This window comes from Theropithecus gelada, chromosome 11 (assembly GCF_003255815.1).
Source record: "Theropithecus gelada isolate Dixy chromosome 11, Tgel_1.0, whole genome shotgun sequence".
Taxonomy (NCBI): Eukaryota; Metazoa; Chordata; class Mammalia; order Primates; family Cercopithecidae; genus Theropithecus; species Theropithecus gelada.
The window spans coordinates 73,673,272-73,691,361 of NC_037679.1; the positions used below are offsets into that span (position 1 = coordinate 73,673,272).

Sequence of the window (18,090 nt, forward strand, 5' to 3'; positions counted from 1 at the left end):
TTATCCAGATGTCCATGAAGATCCCGTGAAGGACCAGCAGCCTTAGTGGCTGACTATGAGAACAGAGGAAATACGGTGGTAAATTGGGGGCAGCTGAGGAAGAGAAGACTCTGTAATCTGAGAACAAGTTATGGCAAAAAGTGTTCTTGGGTAATCCCACAAGAGGGTCTCAAAATTCATTTAGAACTGGCCTTAACAGAAACCCCAGAACAGAGGTCAGCTCAGCTCATTCTTTCTTGTTTTCTCTGTGGTAAACTCCAGCTGGTGGTCTCAGAGGGAAGAGGCTTGTAAAAATTAAAAATGAAGGGTGTTGAATCCAGCAGTTCCACTCTAGATATATGCCCAAAAGAACTGAAAGCAGGACTTGAAGAGGTATTGATACATTTATATTCATAGCAGCATTGTTTGCAATAGCCAAAAGGCGGAAGGAAGCCAAGTGTTCCCCAGTGGGTAAGCGGATAAACAAGATGTGGTATATCCATACAATGAAATATCATTGAGAGCCAAGGGTGGGCGCCAGTCCTTGAAGGCAAATAACTGTAAACCAGACAAAAAGTAACCTTGAGGTGTTTGGAGAGCCAGGTAGCAGGCAAGCGGGGCTTTTCAGCGTCATCTTTAGAATTTGCAGCTCACTAGCTCAAGGAAGTGAGATGTCGAAGCTGCTACCCAAACCAGTCAAAGCAGGGTAAGATAAAGTCTTCAGAGCCCTCTATACATTCGAACCCAGAACTCCAGATGAACTATGCTTTGAGGCAGGTGATATCATCTACATTACTGATATGAATGACGTCAATTGGTGGAAAGGCACCTCCAAAGGCAGGACTGGACTAACTCCAAGCAACTATGTGGCTGAGCAGGCAGAATCCATTGACAATCTATGTCTGAAGGAGCAAAAAGAGGCAACTTGAGTTGGTTGCGAGAGTGTTTGGACAACCGAGTGGGTGTTAATGGCTTAGACGAGGCTGGAAGCACTGCCTTAGACTAGGTTTGTCGTGGGATTTCAGAGATCTAGTGGAAATGCTATTCACTCAACCGAGGATTTAAATGAGCCAACAGAACAAGTTGGGAGACACAGCTTTGCATGCTGCTGCCTGGAAGGGTTATGCAGATATTGTCCAGTTGCTTCAGGCAAAAGGTGTCAGAACAGGCTGAAGAAACAATGAGAAGAAGCTGGCTTTGGGCATGGTTAACAACGCCCATGGATCTCTCCTGTAAAAGAAACAGGAGACAGATGCAGTTCGAACATTAAGCAATGCTCTTGCTATTCCAAAACTTTGTCTGCCAGAAGAGGGTTGGTAATTATTTTTTAAGTACATATGAACATGGCAGTGTTGTACTGTGTTGGAGTAGAACAGGTAAATGAAGGGTTCTTACCTTTGGTTTACCAATAAATGACTGGATTCTTTACTGTATAAAATACATTTATGTTCACCAGAGTAGAACAAGAAGAGATGATTTCTATTTATCAAGCTAAAGGAATTTTATAATTTTTTTCTTTAAAAAAAAATGAGTGCTGGGCGCAGTGGCTCATGTCTGTAATCTCAGCACTTTGGGAGCCCGAGGCAGGTGGATCATGAGGTCAGGAGTTCGAGACCAGCCTGACCAACATGGTGAAACCCCGTCTCTACTAAAAAATACAAAAATTAACCGAATGTGGTGGTACACACCTGTAATCCCTATTGGGGAGGCAGAGGTAGGAGAATTGCTTGAACCTGGGAGGTGGAGGTTGCAGTGAGCCAAGATTGCGTCATTTCTCTCCAGCCTGGGAGACAGAGCAAGACTCTGTCTTGGGGGAAAAAAAAATCAGGATGGTATTTTGGTTAAACTTCTTTACCTCAAGGATTGGCATATTTTGAATGGATTTTTCAAGGGAGGGAAGGCTTACTATAATAATAAACCAAAATACATAACAGAAAATCATCAGCTATTCTGACAAGAATAAACATTTTAAGAGTCTTTAAAAAAAAAGAGTAATATGATTCAGTGTTAAAAAGACAGGGATTTCTCTCTCTCTCTTTTTTTTTTTTTTTGATACAGAGTCTTGCTCTGTCACCCAGGCTGGAGTGCAGTGGTGCAATCTCCGCTCATTGCAACCTCCACCTCCCAGGTTCAAGCAATTCTCTTGCATCAGCCTCCCAAGTAGCTGGGACTACAGGCACCCATCACCACACCTAGCTAATTTTTTTCTTTTTAGTAGAGACGGCATTTCACCGCGTTGGCCAGGCTGGTCTCAAGCTCCTGACCTTAAGTGATCCGCCTGCCTTGACCTCCCAAAGTGCTGGGATTACAGGCGTGAGCCACTGCACCTGGCCAGGAAGGAATTTCTGACACATGCTCTAACACAGATGAACCTTGAGAATATTATGCTGAGTGAAATAAGCCAATCACAAAAGGACAAATACTGTATGATTCATATGAGGTATCTGAAATAGTCAAATTCATAGAAACAGAAAGTGGAATGGTGGTGGCCATTGATTAACGGGTATAGAGTTTCAGGTTTGCAAGAGGAAGATTTTCTTTTTTTTTCTTTTTTTGAGATGGAGTCTCACTCTATCACCCAGGCTGGAGTGCAGTGGTGTGATCTCGGCTCACTGCAACCTCCACCTCCTGGGTTCAAGCAATTTTCCTGCCTCAGCCTCCTGAATAGGTAGGACTAGAGGCGCCCGCCACCGTGCTCAACTAATTTTTGTATTTTTAGTAGAGATAGGGTTTCACCATGTTGTCCAGGCTAGTCTCAAATTCCTGATGTCAGGTGATTTACCCGCCTCAGCTTCCCAAAGTGCTGGGATTACAGGTATGAGTCAGCGCTCCTGGCCAGATAAAAATATTCTGAAGATCAGCTGCACAACAATGTGAATATACTTAACACCACTGCACTGTATGCTTAAAATGGTTAAGATGGTGAACTTTATATTATTTGCATTCTGTGACAGTTAAAAAAAATTTTTTTAAAGGGTGTTGAGTTTTTTATAGTTTTCTAGCCTTCTTTTCATTTTAAATTTCTATATTTTTAAAGGCCTTGGTGCCAACCCAAGATGATTGTGGGGAATGTTATAAATATACATTGGGCTGGGCACCGTGGCTCACACCTGTAATCCCAGCACTTTGAGAGGCCAAGGTGGGCGATTGCTTGAGCTCAGGAGTTCAAGATCAGCCTGGGCAACATGGCGAAACTCTGTCTCTACTAAAAATACAAAAACTAGCCAGGTGTGGTGTCACATGCCTGTGATCCCAGTTACTCGGGAGGCTGAGTTGGGAGGATCACCTGAGCCCAGGGAGGTCGAGTCTGTAGTAAGCCAAGATCATGCCACTGCACTCCAACCTGGGTGACAAAGCAGGACTCTGTCTTAACAAAAAAAATTTTAAATGATAAAAATAAATATAGATTAAATATATAAAACATCCTAGCAAGAGAAAAAAACTATATGTAATATAAAAACATATATAAACAGATTATATAATAAATATTATTATATATGTATATATGATATATGTCACATATACAAACATGCACTTACTTATCCATATATTTATATCAATAAAATAATCTAAACAGCACGTGGTTGGTGTGTGCTGTTTTTAGTACTGGATTATAAAATCATCAACATTTATTTGATTTGGTTGGAGCCGATCATTGAGACATCTCTTCCTGTGAAGAGCCAAATGTAACACTAAAAGGGGGCTGTCTAACTGGGAAGAGGCTTTTGAAAGTTTTCCAGGTCCCATGTCCCCAGTCCTCAATTGTCAGCCATCATCCCGTCTTCACCTAACCTGCAGTAAGTCTGACATTTCAATCCGACTCCTGAGTCTAGGCAGGTAAAGTTATTTACCAGAAAGAAATAAAAATCATGTAACAGTAATAAGTCTATGTTTGAGTACCAGTATTAGAAGTGGTAATATTTCCGATTTGTGCGTGTCTTGTTTGTTACACTGAAAAAAAAAGAAACATTTCATATATTAAACTTGTGGTTTGTCTTAGACAGAATTCCTCCTGAGCGGGGGGATAAAGATTTGAGGGCATTTAATCCATTTGGGAGGTGACCCCTGAAAGTACCACTAGTAGAGCTGGGGAATGAGACAGAGAAGAAAAGAAGCCAATTAATGAATAGGTGACCAGTGTGGGCAGCTGGGACTCAATCCTCCTGTGCTAGGGATAGGCCCCCAAATCTGGCCATAAACTGGTCCCAAAACTGGCCATAAACAAAATCTCTGCAATACTGTGACATGTTTGTGATGGCCATGACGCCCACACTGAAGGTTGTGGATTTACCGGAATGAGAGCAGGGAACACCTGGCCCACCCAGGGTGGAAAACCGTTAAAGGCATTCCTGAACCACAAACAATATCATGAGCAATCTGTGCCTTATGGACACGCTCCTGCTGCAGATAACTAGCCAGACCCATCCCTCTATTTCAGCCCATCCCTTTATTTCCAGTAAGGAATACTTTTAGTTAATCTAGAATCTGTAGAAACAATGCTTATCACTGGATTGCTGTCAATAAATACGTGGGTAAATCTCTGTGTGGGGCTCTCAGCTCTGAAGGCTGTGAGATCCCTGATTTCCCCCTCCACACTCTGTATTTCTGTGTGTGTATCTTTAATTCCTCTAACGCCGCTGGGTTAGGGTCTTCATGGCCAAGCTGGTCTCAGCAAGCGGTGCCCAATGTGGAGGCTTGAACCCAGGCCAAAGGGTCACGGGGTGACGGTGGGAGAACGTGGAACTAAGCTGGAGGACATCCAAGTACTGTTTTGTTTGTTTGTTTGTTTGTTTTTTGAGACGGAGTCTCGCGCTGTCGCCCGGGCTAGAGTGCAGTGGCCGGATCTCAGCTCACTGCAAGCTCTGCCTCCCGGGTTTGCGCCATTCTCCTGCCTCAGCCTCCCGAGTAGCTGGGACTACAGGCGCCCGCCACCTCGCCCAGCTAGTTTTTTGTATTTTTTAGTAGAGACGGGGTTTCACTGTGTTAGCCAAGATGGTCTGGATCTCCTGACCTCATGATCCGCCCGTCTCGGCCTCCCAAAGTGCTGGGATTACAGGCTTGAGCCACCGCGCCCGGCCCCAAGTACTCTTAAGCTATCCCCGTGGTGAGTAAGAATGGGAGCTCGGAAGCATCAGAGTAACAATGGGACAAGTGTGGGCTCTGGTTCATTCTACCTTGGAACCTTTTCACACTGATGATGAGGAGGAAGGAGAGTAAAATGAAGTAACAGAAGAGGTAACAGAGCAGGTTTGTTTGCCAGCTAAAGTTAAAGCGGCAAAGGAGGAAGAGGTTCATCCCTACCATTCTGCACCCCCTCCTTATTTTGAAGAAAAAATGTGGCCTGACCCCCCAGATCTTTCTTTTCCGGAGGACACTGGGCGAAAAGTAGTTGCCCCAGTGACTGTTCGAGCAGCGCCTCAAGCGACTGCTCTTAGTTCTATTCAGGCAAGAATTCAGCAAACTAGAAAAGAGTGTGATTTAGAGGCTTGGCAGTTCCCTGTTAGAACACACCTCCCAGATCAACAGGGAAATATTATAGCTACATTTGAGCCTTTTCCTTTTAAATTACTCAAAGAATTTAAACAAGCTATTAACCAGTATGGACCAGGTTCTCCTTTTGTAATGGGACTGTTAAAAAATGTTGCTGTCTCCAGTCGGATGATTCCTACTGACTGGGACCCTCTTACTCAAGTTTGTCTAACTCCTGCTCTGTTCTTACAATTTAAAACTTGGTGGGCAGATGAAGCTTCCATTCAGGCTGCTCACAATGCCCAGGCCCAACAACAAATTAATATAACGGCACATCAACTTTTGGGGGTCGGCACTTGGACTGGTTCAGATGCACAAGTGGTCATGCAGCAGGATGCCATAGAGTAGCTTAGAGGAGTGTGCATTAGAGCTTGGGGAAAAAATCACTTCAGGTGGAGAACAATACCCTTCCTTTAGTGCTGTCAAACAGAGACCAAAAGAACCGTATGCAGATTTTATAGCTCAGTTACAGGAGTCTCTTAAAAAAGGTGATTGCAGATTAGGCTGCTCAGGATATAGTGTAGCTTTCCACAATGCTAATCCCGATTTCCAGGCTGCTCTGCAACCTATTAGAGGGAAAGCACATTTAGCTGATTATATCAAGGACTATGACGATATCGGAGGCAATCTGCATAAGGCTACTCTGCTAGCCCAGGCAATGGCAGGACTGAGAGTGGGTAAAGGAAATACTCCATTTCCTGAAGCTTGCTTTAACTGCGGGAAGCAAGGTCATATTAAAAAAGAATGTAGAAAAAAATCAGTGAGTCAGGCCACCAGATAGGGGAAAAAAGAAAACTACTGAGCCTGAAATATGTCCAAAATGTAAAAAAAGAAAAACATTGGGTCAATCAGTGTCACTCTAAGTTTGATAAAGATGGAAACCCGATTTCGGGAAAAGCCATGAGGGGCCTGTCCCGGGCCTCATTCCATACCAGTACATTTCTGGCTCAGGCCATTCCCTCACCCCTGTGCGATGTCTGTCCCTGCTGCAGCTGGTAGTGCCGCAATAGATTTATGCTGCACAAAAGCTGTGAGCCTCTGTGTGGGGAACCCCTGCAAAAGGTCCCAACAAGGGTCTGTGGACCCTTGTCAGTGGGGACAACAGGATTACTTCTAGGAAGGTCTAGTTTAAATTTAAAAGGGGTGCAAGTACACACAGGAGTCATTGGTTCAGATTACAATGGGGAAATTCAAATTGTTATATCTACTTCTGTTCCTTGGAAAGCAGAGCCAGGAGAGCGCATAGCACAGCTCCTCATTGTGCCATATGTGGAAACGGGAAAAGTGAAAGGATTTTGAAGCACAAATAAACAAGGCAAAGCAGCTTATTGGGTGAATCGAATCACTGATAAACGTCCTACCTGTGAAATAACTACTCAGGGAAAGAAATTTAAAGGTTTGGTAGATACAGGAGCTGACATTTCAATCATTTCTCTACAGCACTGGCCGTCAGCATGGCCAATTCAGCCTGTTCAATTTAACATAGTTGGAGTTGGTAAAGCCCCTGAAGTATACCAAAGTCGTCATATTTTGCATTGTGAAGGGCCCGATGGACAACCTGGGACTAGTCAACCAATTATAACTTCTGTACCTATAAATTTATGGGGAAGAGATTTATTACAACAATGGGGAGCACAAATTCTAATTCCAGAGCAATTATATAGCCCTCAAAGTCAACATATGATGCATGAAATGGAGTGTATCCCTGGTATGGGACTAGGAAAAAATTTGCAAGGTTTGAAGAAACCGCTTCAAGCAGAAAGACAAAGTTCCCCCCAAGGTTTAGGATATCATTTTTGATGATGGCCATTGTTAAGCCTCCAGAACCTATATCTTTAAAATGGTTAACAGATAAACCAATTCAGATAGAACAATGGCAGCTAAGTAAAGAGAAACTGGAGGTTTTAGAAGACTTCGTTAATGAACAATTAGAAAATGGACACATACCTCCAACATTTTCCCCTTGGAATTCCCCAGTTTTCATAATTAAGAAAAAATCAGGTAAATGGAGAATGGTGACAGATCTTAGAGCCATTAATTCAGTTATACAACCTATGGGGACATTATAGCCAGGATTGCCTTCTCCTGCTATGATTCCAAAAAATTGATCTTTTGTAGTTATAGATTTAAAAGACTGTTTCTTTACTATCCCCTTAGCTGAACAAAACTGTGAATGGTTTGCATTTGCAATACCTGCAGTAAACAACCTGCAGCCTGCTAAGCGTTTTCATTTAAAAGTGTTGCCACAAGGCATGTTAAACAATTCGACAATCTGCCAGACTTATGAAGGTCAAGCAATTGAACCTACTCATAAAAAATTTTCACAGTGTTACATTATTAATTATATGGATGATATACTTTGTGCTGCTCCCACTTGAGAAATATTACTCCAATGTTATGATCACTTGCAAAATTTGATTTCTCATGATGGTTTAATTATAGCTCCTGACAAAATTCAGACTACTACTCCTTACTCCTACTTGGGGACCTTAGTAAATGACACTACCATTGTGCCACAGAAGGTAACCATACGTAGGGCTCAATTGAAAACATTAAATGTCTTTCAAAATTTACTAGGGGACATTAATTGGATACAACCTGCTCTAGGCATTCCTACCTATGCCATGAACAATCTATTTTCTATTCTTAGAGGAGATCCTAGTCTCACTAGCCCTTGGCAATTAACAAAAGAAGCTGAGGCAGAGCTGCAGCTAATTGAAAAGCAAGTCCATAAAGCTCAAATAGATAAAATAGATCCAGAGAAGACTCTAGATTTGCTAATTTTCCAACTCAGCATTCACCTACTGGTGTAATTGTTCAAGAGCAAGATCTTGTAGAGTAGCTTTTTCTTCCACGTCCTAATTCACGGACTCTAACTCCTTATTTGGATCAAATCACTACTATGATAGTTAATGGGAGAACTTGGATTGTTAAATTACATGGATATCATCCTGGAAAAATTATTGTCCCTCTCACAAAGGCACAAATACAGCAAGCTTTTATAAACAGTCTTACTTGGCAAATCCATTTAGCTGACTTTGTGGGCATTCTCGATAATCATTTTCCTAAAATGAAACCGTTTCAATTTTTGAAATTAACTAATTGGATCCTTCCTAGAATAACTAAATTTAAACCAATTGAAGGTGCTGAGAATGTTTTTACAGACAGGTCTAGTAATGGTAAAGCTTCTTATTCTGGTTCGAAAGGTAAAGTTTTTCAGACGCCCTATACTTCAGCTCAGAAAGCAGAGTTTGTAACTATAATTGAGATATTGATTGCTTTTAACATGCCTGTTAATGTGATTTCTGATTCTTCATACGTGGTTCATTCCACACAATTAATTGAATATGCTCAGTTACGATTTCATACAGATGAACAACTGATGACTTTATTTACCCAATTGCAAACAGCAGTTAGGAGTAGAATGCACTCTTTTTACATCACTCACATTAGGGCTCATACACCTCTTTCAAGACCCTTAACTGAAGGGAATCAAATGGCTGATCACCTAGTTGCTAATGCAATAACTAATGCTAGACACTTTCACAATTTAACCCATGTTAATGCTGCTGGTCTCAAAAGCAGATAGAGCATTACCTGGAAGGAAGATAAAGCTATTATCCAGTGATGCCCAACTTGACAAATGGTACATTCCTCATCTTTTACAAGACGAGTTAATCCTCGAGGATTGCAACCTAATTCTCTTTGGCAAATGGATGTCACACATGTTCCCTCGTTTGGGAGACTAGCTTATGTACATGTATGTGTGGACACCTTTTCTCACTTTGTCTGGGCTACATGCCAATCAGGAGAGTCTTCTGCCTGTGTTAAATGTCACCTTTTGCAGTGTTTTGCAGTGATGGACATTCCAGCTTCTATTAAAATAGATAATGCCCCAGGCTATAGTATCCAAGCTCTAGCTACATTTTTCTCTAGATTGAATATTAAACACATTACTGGCATCGTGTATAATTCTCAAGGACAAGCCACAGTGAAAAGAGTGAATCTCTCCCTGAAACAGCAGTTGCAAAAGCAGAGGGGTAAAACAGGGACTGTGGGACACCCCAGATGCAACTGAATCTAGCATTATTAACTTTAAATTTTTTGAGCCTGCCTAAAGGCCAGATGTTATCAGCAGCTGAACAGCATCTACAGAAACCAGCTGCAAAGACTGAAGCAGAACAACTGGTTTGGTGGAGAGATCCAATACCAAAATTTGGGAAATAGGTAAAATAACAACTTGGGGTAGAGGTTATGCTTGTGTTTCTCTAGGACCAAATCAACAGCCAGTTTGGATACCATCAAGATACCTGAAACCTTATCATGAACCAGATGCTAAGGAAGAGATTCAAGGAGGATCCCGAGGACCGCCCACGTTGCATCCATGTCGAGATGATGCTGAGGAGGAGCCCAATTGTCACGAGCAACACCCATCGAACACAGCCACCTACTTGGGGACAGATCAAGAAGCTGTTGCAGATGGCGGAAGAAAACCTGAGGAAAGCAGGACAACCAGACACAATGAGTAATTTAATGGTAGCTATGATAGCGGGAATCACCACTGCCATGAGTATGGGCTGACACAGAACAATTATACTTATTGGGCATATTTATCAATCTTGGCTGGCAATAATGTCTGGATGTAATCACTCTATGACACAGTTACACACGCTTTCTAATCTCAGTATTCACCATCATGAATCAGCTCCTATAATTGAGGCATACCGCCCTCAAAAACCTATTTGTAAACAAAATTGAACCTGGCCAGAAAACATGAACGTACTAGTTTGGCAAGACTGCATTGCAGAACAGGCAGAGGTGCTGAACAATTATTCCTATGGAATCATTATTGATTGGTCTCCTAAGGGAATGTTTAGCTTGAATTGCACCTCTCATTGTGTGTGCCACAGCCACACTGTGTTCAGCTGGTCTGAATAAAACGGTCAGATAGTAGAAATGATAAGAAGTATGGCAAGACTTCCTGTTATCTGGAAATATGGCGGTATAGTGGCACCTCAACCTCAAATGATATGGCCTGCTGTAGGAGCTAAACATAAGGATTTGTGGAAACTATTAATGGCTCTTAATAAGATCAAAATTTGGGAAAGAATTAAAAAAAATCTAGAAGGACACTCTGCAAACTTGTCTTTGGATGTTGCAAAATTAAAAGAACAAATATTTAACACATCCCAGGCACACCTGACCTTAATGCCAGAAACTGGAGTGCTTGAAGGAGCTGCAGACAGATTAGCAGCTAGTAACCCATTAAAATGGATAAAAACACTTGGAAGCTCTGTGATTTTAATGACGATTGTGTTATTAATCTGTGTTGTTTGTCTTTGTATAGTCTGCAGATGCAGATCCCGAGTCCCGCGAGAAGTAGCTCACCATGACAAAGCTGCCTTTGCTTTCACCGCTTTCCAAAACAAATAACGGGGACATGCTGGGGATAGGCCCCCAAATCTGACCGTAAACTGGCCACAAAACTGGCCATAAACAAAATCTCTGCAGCACTGTGACATGTTCGTGATGGCCATGATGCCCACGCTGAAGGTTGTGGGTTTACTGGAATGAGGGCAAGGAACACCTGGCCCACCCAGGGCAGAAAACCGCTAAAGGTGTTCTTAAACCACAAACAATAGCATGAGCGATCTGTGCCTTAAGGACATGCTCCTGCTACAGATAACTAGCCAGACCCATCCCTTTATTTCAGCCCATCCCTTTATTTCCAGTAAGGAATACTTTTAGTTAATCTAGAATCTATAGAAACAATGCTTATCACTGGCTTGCTGTCAATAAATATGTGGGTAAATCTCCATTTGTGGCTCTCAGCTCTGAAGACTGTGAGACCCCTGATTTCCCCCTCCACACTCTGTATTTCTGTGTGTGTGTCTTTAATTCCTCTAGTGCCACTGGGTTAGGGTCTCCATGACAATGTTTGTCTCAGCACTCCTGGAGACTTCTGGGAAACTCTGTAAGTTGATGTCTTGCTGAGAAATGAGGAACTGGGGAATTTATCCTTGAACTCCTGCTTGTTACTAATTGAGGGCTGCCCCTGGGATACCATCTCCCAGCCACTTCTAGCCAGCTCCTGACACCATCCAAGCACACACCTACAACAGATGAATTCTCAGGCAGAGACAAGGCACCTGTGGGTAAGAACCTATTAGAGACTGTGGTACTGCTGAGCATCTGAGTCACAACTCACTTGGTAAAGCTTAGCACTAATGATTATGAAACTTTAAAATTGCATTATTATAATTCACTGTGCAGCCAATAACCTCCATGTATTGATGAGTATGCTTTTTACCCATAACAAGTAGTTGAATATAAAAGAGCCTAACAATGACCCCACAGGCTGTATAAGAACCTCTGGGGCCCCTTTGCAAACAGAGCTTGCCCTAGAATGACACCAACACAAATTCTCAACAGCCAGGAATTGAGAGAGAGATGGAATTCTGATTACATCACTTGAACTCAATACAACAAAAACCAAAATCTTGATCTACCCTTGGGAGCTCCCGGTTACAGACAAAAATTCTCTGTTTTGGTTTCATTTACTCAACTCAAACTAGCTGAGCTGAGTAAATGAAAAATCATACTGACATCCTGTATTATGGCTTGGGGAAAGGAAAAGGCATCTTTGTCAAGGTCTCTCAGCTGGTCCAGAGATGAGACTCAGACAAGCCTGGGTAGAGAGGGACACGGCATGTTCCACAGTGAGCCTTGGCTGACAATGTCACCTAAACTGTTGGGAAATGCCTAGAGGACTTCAAACAAGGGTCCAGCCATACCATCTGATTTGAATGTGCCCTGTGGAAAAGATTTTGAGCTTCCTTCAAAAATTAGAATTAAAATATAAAAAATCATGAATTTACAATAATACTGAAAAAAATCTCTTTGGTCCTCTTTTGAATTTGCTATGGCAGCAACTCATCCTACTAGACACTAGTAAATAACAAAAAAGAAATAACAAAGCATTTATCCTGTCTTCTCTGTTCAAATGGTGTATTTGTTGTTGTTGTTTATGAGACAGGGTCTCTCTGTCACCCTGGCTGGAGTGCAGTGGTGCAACCATAGTTCACACCAGCCTCGACTTCCTGGGCTCAGGGAATCCTCCCACCTTAGCCTCTGGAGTAGCTGCTACTACAGGTGCATGCCACCACTCCCAGCTCTGCCCAAACTATATTTCATGATAAATAAATAGGTGAGGAGGGATAGTTCTTTATACAAGAATTCCATTTCATAGATGCAGAAGATATATATATAAAATCATTTTGCATCTCCTAATGGAATAACAGAACTAGGCAATAATCAGCAATGACTCATAAAAATAATTCAATGAACATTTGATTGTAAACTTCATGATAGATGAGTCAGACTTTTACCAACCAGATAGTAGGTATTTCTGATGTAATCAACCAGTAATATATCATACCACCTATGAATTACTCTTGCCAAAAAATAAATTAAACTTGGGCCTAGTCAAGTTTCACATTCAGACTTTGGATCCTGATAAATAGAGAGGACAAAGGAAACAAGAATGCAATCAACCTAGTCCAAAATGTGGAAAATTTAGAATAATTGACTTGGTTCCTTATAAGTGCATGACATTAAAGAGTGGAAGAGGAAGGAAAATTATTATTGATTAAAAGAGACTTAACTGACATATTAACTAAATACCACATGTGGTTATTTTGTAGATTCTGACACAAATAAATAAACCATAGAAAGGCACTTTAGATTAAAAAACATATTTGAGTATTAAATGAGAGCAAAATAGAAGGCAATTAGAACTCTCATACATGGCTGGTAGAAGTGAGAAATGGTTGTGAAAGACAGTGTGGCGATTCCTCAAGGATCTAGAACTAGAAACACCATTTGACCCAGCAACGTTATTACTGAGTATATGCCCAAAGGATTATAAATCATTCTACTATAAAGACACATGCAAATGTGTTTACTGCAGCACTATTTGCAATAGCAAAGACTTGGAACCAACCCAAATGCCCATCAGTGATAGACTGGATAAAGAAAATGTACACCATGGAATACTATGCAGCCACAAAAAAAGAATGAGCTCATGTCCTTTGCAGGGACATGGATGAAGCTGGAAACCATCACTCTTAGCAAACTAACACAGGAACAGAAAACCAAACACTGTATGTTCTCACTCATAAGTAGGAGTTGACCAATGAGAACACATGGACACCAGGAAGGGAACATCACACACCTGGGCCTGTTGAGTGGTAGGAGGAAATGGTAGGGAGAGCATTAGGACAAATACCTAATTCATACAGGTCTTAAAACCTAGATGACGGGTTGATAGGTGCAGCAAACCACCATGGCACATGTATACCTATGTAACAAACCTGCACATTCCGCACATGTATCCCAGAACTTAAAGTAAAATTTAAAAAAACAGAAAATGCAAAATAGTTTAGCGACTTTGGCAAACAGTTTGGCAATTTCTTATAAAGCTAAACATATACCCACCATAAAAACTGGCAATCCCACTCCTGGGTGTTTGCCCAAAAGAAATGAAAATCAGTGTTTGCTCAAAAAATCCTCTATGTGTATGTTTATACTGGCTTTATCTATAATTGCCTACGTTGAAACGATTCAAGTGTCCCTCAACAGATAAATGGGTAAATGATCCATACTACAGCCATACAATAAAATGCTACCCAGCAATATAAAGTAACAAACTACCAATAGACTCAATAACATGGACCAATTGCAAAAGCAGTATTCTAAGTAAAGGAAGTCACATTCAAAAGCCTATACATGGGTCAGGTGCAGTGGTTCATGCCTGTAATCCTAGCACCTTGGGAGGCTGAGGCAGGTGGATCACTTGAGGCCAGGAGTTCAAGACCAGCCTAGCCAACATAGTGAAACCCTGTCTCTACTAAAAATACAAAAATTAGCCAGGTGTGGTGGTATGCACCTGTGGTCCCAGCTACTCAGGAGACTGAGGCACAAGAATCTCTTGAACCCGGGAGGCAGAGGCTGCAGTAAGCTGAGATCATACAACTGCACTCCAGCCTGGGTGACAGAGCAAGACTCCATCTCAAAAACAAAACATACAAACAAACAAAAGCCCTACATGCTTTAAAAACAGACACATAGAACAATGAATGGAAAAGAGAGACAAGAAATAAATCCAAGCATATACCATCAACTAATTTTCAACAAGGCCACCAAGAAGACATGATAGTGGAAGAATAGTCTCTTCAATAAATAGTGTTGGAAAAACAATATCCACATGGAAAATAATAAAACTTGACCTTTATCTTACATCATAAACAAAAATCAACTAAAAATTCATTAGTGACCTAAACTTCAAAATCTGAAATTGTAGGCCAGGTGTGGTGGCTCATGCCTGTAATCCTAGCACTTTGGGAGACTGAGGTGGGTCGATGGTTTTAGCCCAAGATTTCAAGACCAGCCAGGGCAGAATAGTGGGACCCCCGTCCTACAAAAATACAAAAAATAGCCTAGTGGGAAGGCACATGTTTGTAGTTTCAGCTACTGGGGAAGCTGAGGTAGGAGGATTGCTTGAGCTCAGGTGGTCGAGGCAGCAGTGAGCACTCTAGCCTGGGCAACAGAGTGAGACTGTGTCTCAGAAAAAAAGAAAATCTGGCAGGGCACGGTGGCTCATGCCAGCACTTTTGGAGGCCGAGGCAGGTAGATCGCTTGCGGTCAGGAGTTCAAGACCAGCCTGGACAACATGGTGAAACCCTATCTCTGCTAAAAATACAAAAATTAGCCAGGCTTGATGGCACATGCCTGTAATTCCAGCTACTCAGCAGCCTGAGGCACAAAAATTAGCCAAGTGTGGCGGCACGCACCTGTGGTCCCAGCTACTCAGGAGGCTGAGACACAAGAATCGCTTGAACCCGAGAGGCAGAGGTTGCAGTGAGCTCAGATCACAACACTGCACTCCAGCCTGGGTGACAGAGTGAGGCTCCATAAAAAAAAAAAAAAAAAGAGGGAGAAATGATAAAACACACATGGCAAAATTATCCCGGCCCGCGGGATCGTCACTGCAGGCCCTGGAAGAGGGGGTGGGAATTTGGGGGACAAGAGATACGAGAAATGAAGACAAGACAGTGCTCTGATCAAGTCTCTCTTTAATGGCGGTAATGCAGTGCCTTATATACACTTGGAGGGGAAGGGGTTGGGCCAGAGGCAGAGATGATCTCATCACGGAGGGTGTGACCAAGTAGGTATTGGTTTCTCTGATCGAACGTCATGTGGCGCCTGCGCTGTCAGGTAGCAATTTTCGCGGGCGCGGGAAAAATGGGTGAAGAAGAAGCAGGAAGAGCGCCATCTTTTATGAGGTATTAATACAGGGGAAAAGGCAAAGATAGGGAGGAGGTGCAAGGCGGAAATGAACAAAGCTCAGGCGCCTTCAATCGTCAATCACTACTCGCCATGGCCGGGGCATGCAGCTCCAGACACAAAATAATCATTATTACTGAGGCTAGGTGATTGTTACCTGGGGTTTGTGGTGCTATTCTTTCTACTTTTGTGTATGATTGAAAATAATCATAATGAAAGGTAAAAAGACATTGAAAAGTGTGGAGGACTCCGTAGTCACCACTTACCACCTATGTTGAACTTGGACACATATCTCAGCTTCGTTTTTCACCACTTAGATGTTAGCAATATTTTGACTTATGGGATTTTATGATGACTAACTGAATTAGTATAGGTGAAGTGTTTAGGTAATGAAGAAACTGTATACTCTCAATAAATAGAAGTTATGACTATTAGAAATTGGATTGGCTGGGTGTGGTGGCTCATGCCTGTAAGGCCAACACTTTGGAAAGCTGAGGCTGGTGTATCACATGGGGCCAGGAGTTCAAGACCAGCCTGGCCAACATGGTAAAACCCTATCTCTACTAAAAATACAAAAATTAGCCAGGCATGGTAGTGGGTGCCTGGCTACTCAGGAGGCTGAGGGATGAGAATCGCTTGAACCCGGGAGCCAGAGCTTGCAGTGAGCCGAGATCATGCCACTGCACTCCAACCTGGATGACAGAGCGAGACTGTCTCAAAAAAAAAAAAAAAGAAAGAAAGAAAGAAAGAAATTGGATTGAGGTATATACAGGCATGTCTGATAGACCTGGGGCAGGGGAGGCAGGCAAAAGAAATCAGATTTTCAAGGGAGCAAAAAAAGTTCCTATGCATGAGAGAGAAGACCAATATGTTTACCACAAGGCCTGCATTTTGGGAAGGCAACAGTGGTTAGTCCTGAGTATGACATGCAATGGGTCTCGTATGTCCCCCAACCAGCCTCTCTTACCTCTAAACGCAGTGTGTCCTGAAGAGAGAGTAGTGTTAAAAGTAAAGGTAAATGTCACTAGCAGTCCATGTCACTCTGCTAGGTGGTAAATGTGAAATAATTAAATAGGCCAGACACAGTGGCTCACACCTGTAATCCCAACAGTTTGGGAGGCCAAGGTGGGAGAATCACTTGAGGTCAGGAGTTTGAGACCAGCCTGGGCAATATAGTGAGACCCTCTCCGTACAAAAAATTCAAAAATTAGCTGGACATGGTGGTGTAAACCTGTAGTCCCGGATACTTGGGAGACTGAGGTATGAGGATAGATTGAGCCCAGGAAGTTGAGACTAGCCTGGGCAACATGGCGAGAGCCTATCTCTATTTAAAAAAAAAAAAATGTAAGAAAATGAAAAAAGAATTAAATCATCAGCATCAAGGGCTCTCTGCCATGAAATACCATCTAAAAGAAAAGAAAAGAAGGCATTTCCTTGTGTCTCTACTCACAGTAGGTGGAAAGTATAATAAATGAAGGAAACTGAATGCAAGTTAGCTTAGGCAAAAGTAGGAATAATGAGCTCTGTTACTGGAAAGATCGATGCAGGAGGTGGTTGCAGACAGTGAATGCAAGTCAACTGATGGCATGAGGATCTCTCTCTCTCTCTCTCTCTCTCTCTCCCTCCCTCCCTCCCTCTTTCTCTCTCTCTCTTTTAGCTTTGCTCCTCCCTGGAGGCTGCTGGCTTATCCTCATCTTCTTCACATATGTGTCTTCCATGTGGTGGAGGAGGGGTAACTATGGGTGTAGAAAGCTCCAACTCAACATCCCCTCAACACGCAACCACAGTGTAAAAGGAAGTCTCCTACCTCTTGGTGTCTGTATAAAATCTCAAGGAATAGTTCTGATTGGCTGTATTGGATCATGTGTTCACTCCCTGGGCCAATCACTGTAGTAGGTAGATGGGTTACTATGCTGAGTAGGCCTGGGTTCTGGGAACTAATACCATGCCTGGTCACCAGTAGAAGCACAGGGAATTGGGGAGGACCACAGGGAAAGGTTATCAAACAGGTAAAAACAAGAGAGAAGTGAATGGTTGGATCAGGAGGCAGCAGATAGAATAGTTAACTCCATGGCCTAAGCTGCTCAAGGACATCAGATGGAATAGTTAACTCCATGGTCCAAGCTGCTCTAGAACATTATGTGTGCATTAGGGACACAGTTAAGTAGGCTGAGTGCAATAGCATGACATCAGGACAACCTTGAATGTTCACTCCAGCAGTGAGTATCAGCAGTGTGG

At 42.4% G+C, this 18,090-nt stretch overlaps 1 pseudogene; it reads left to right on the forward strand.

Annotated features, from left to right (window-relative positions):
- Window positions 1–650: 650 nt before the first annotated feature.
- The window catches only part of LOC112634963, a 30,947-nt pseudogene continuing 13,507 nt past the window's right edge, over window positions 651–18,090 (forward strand).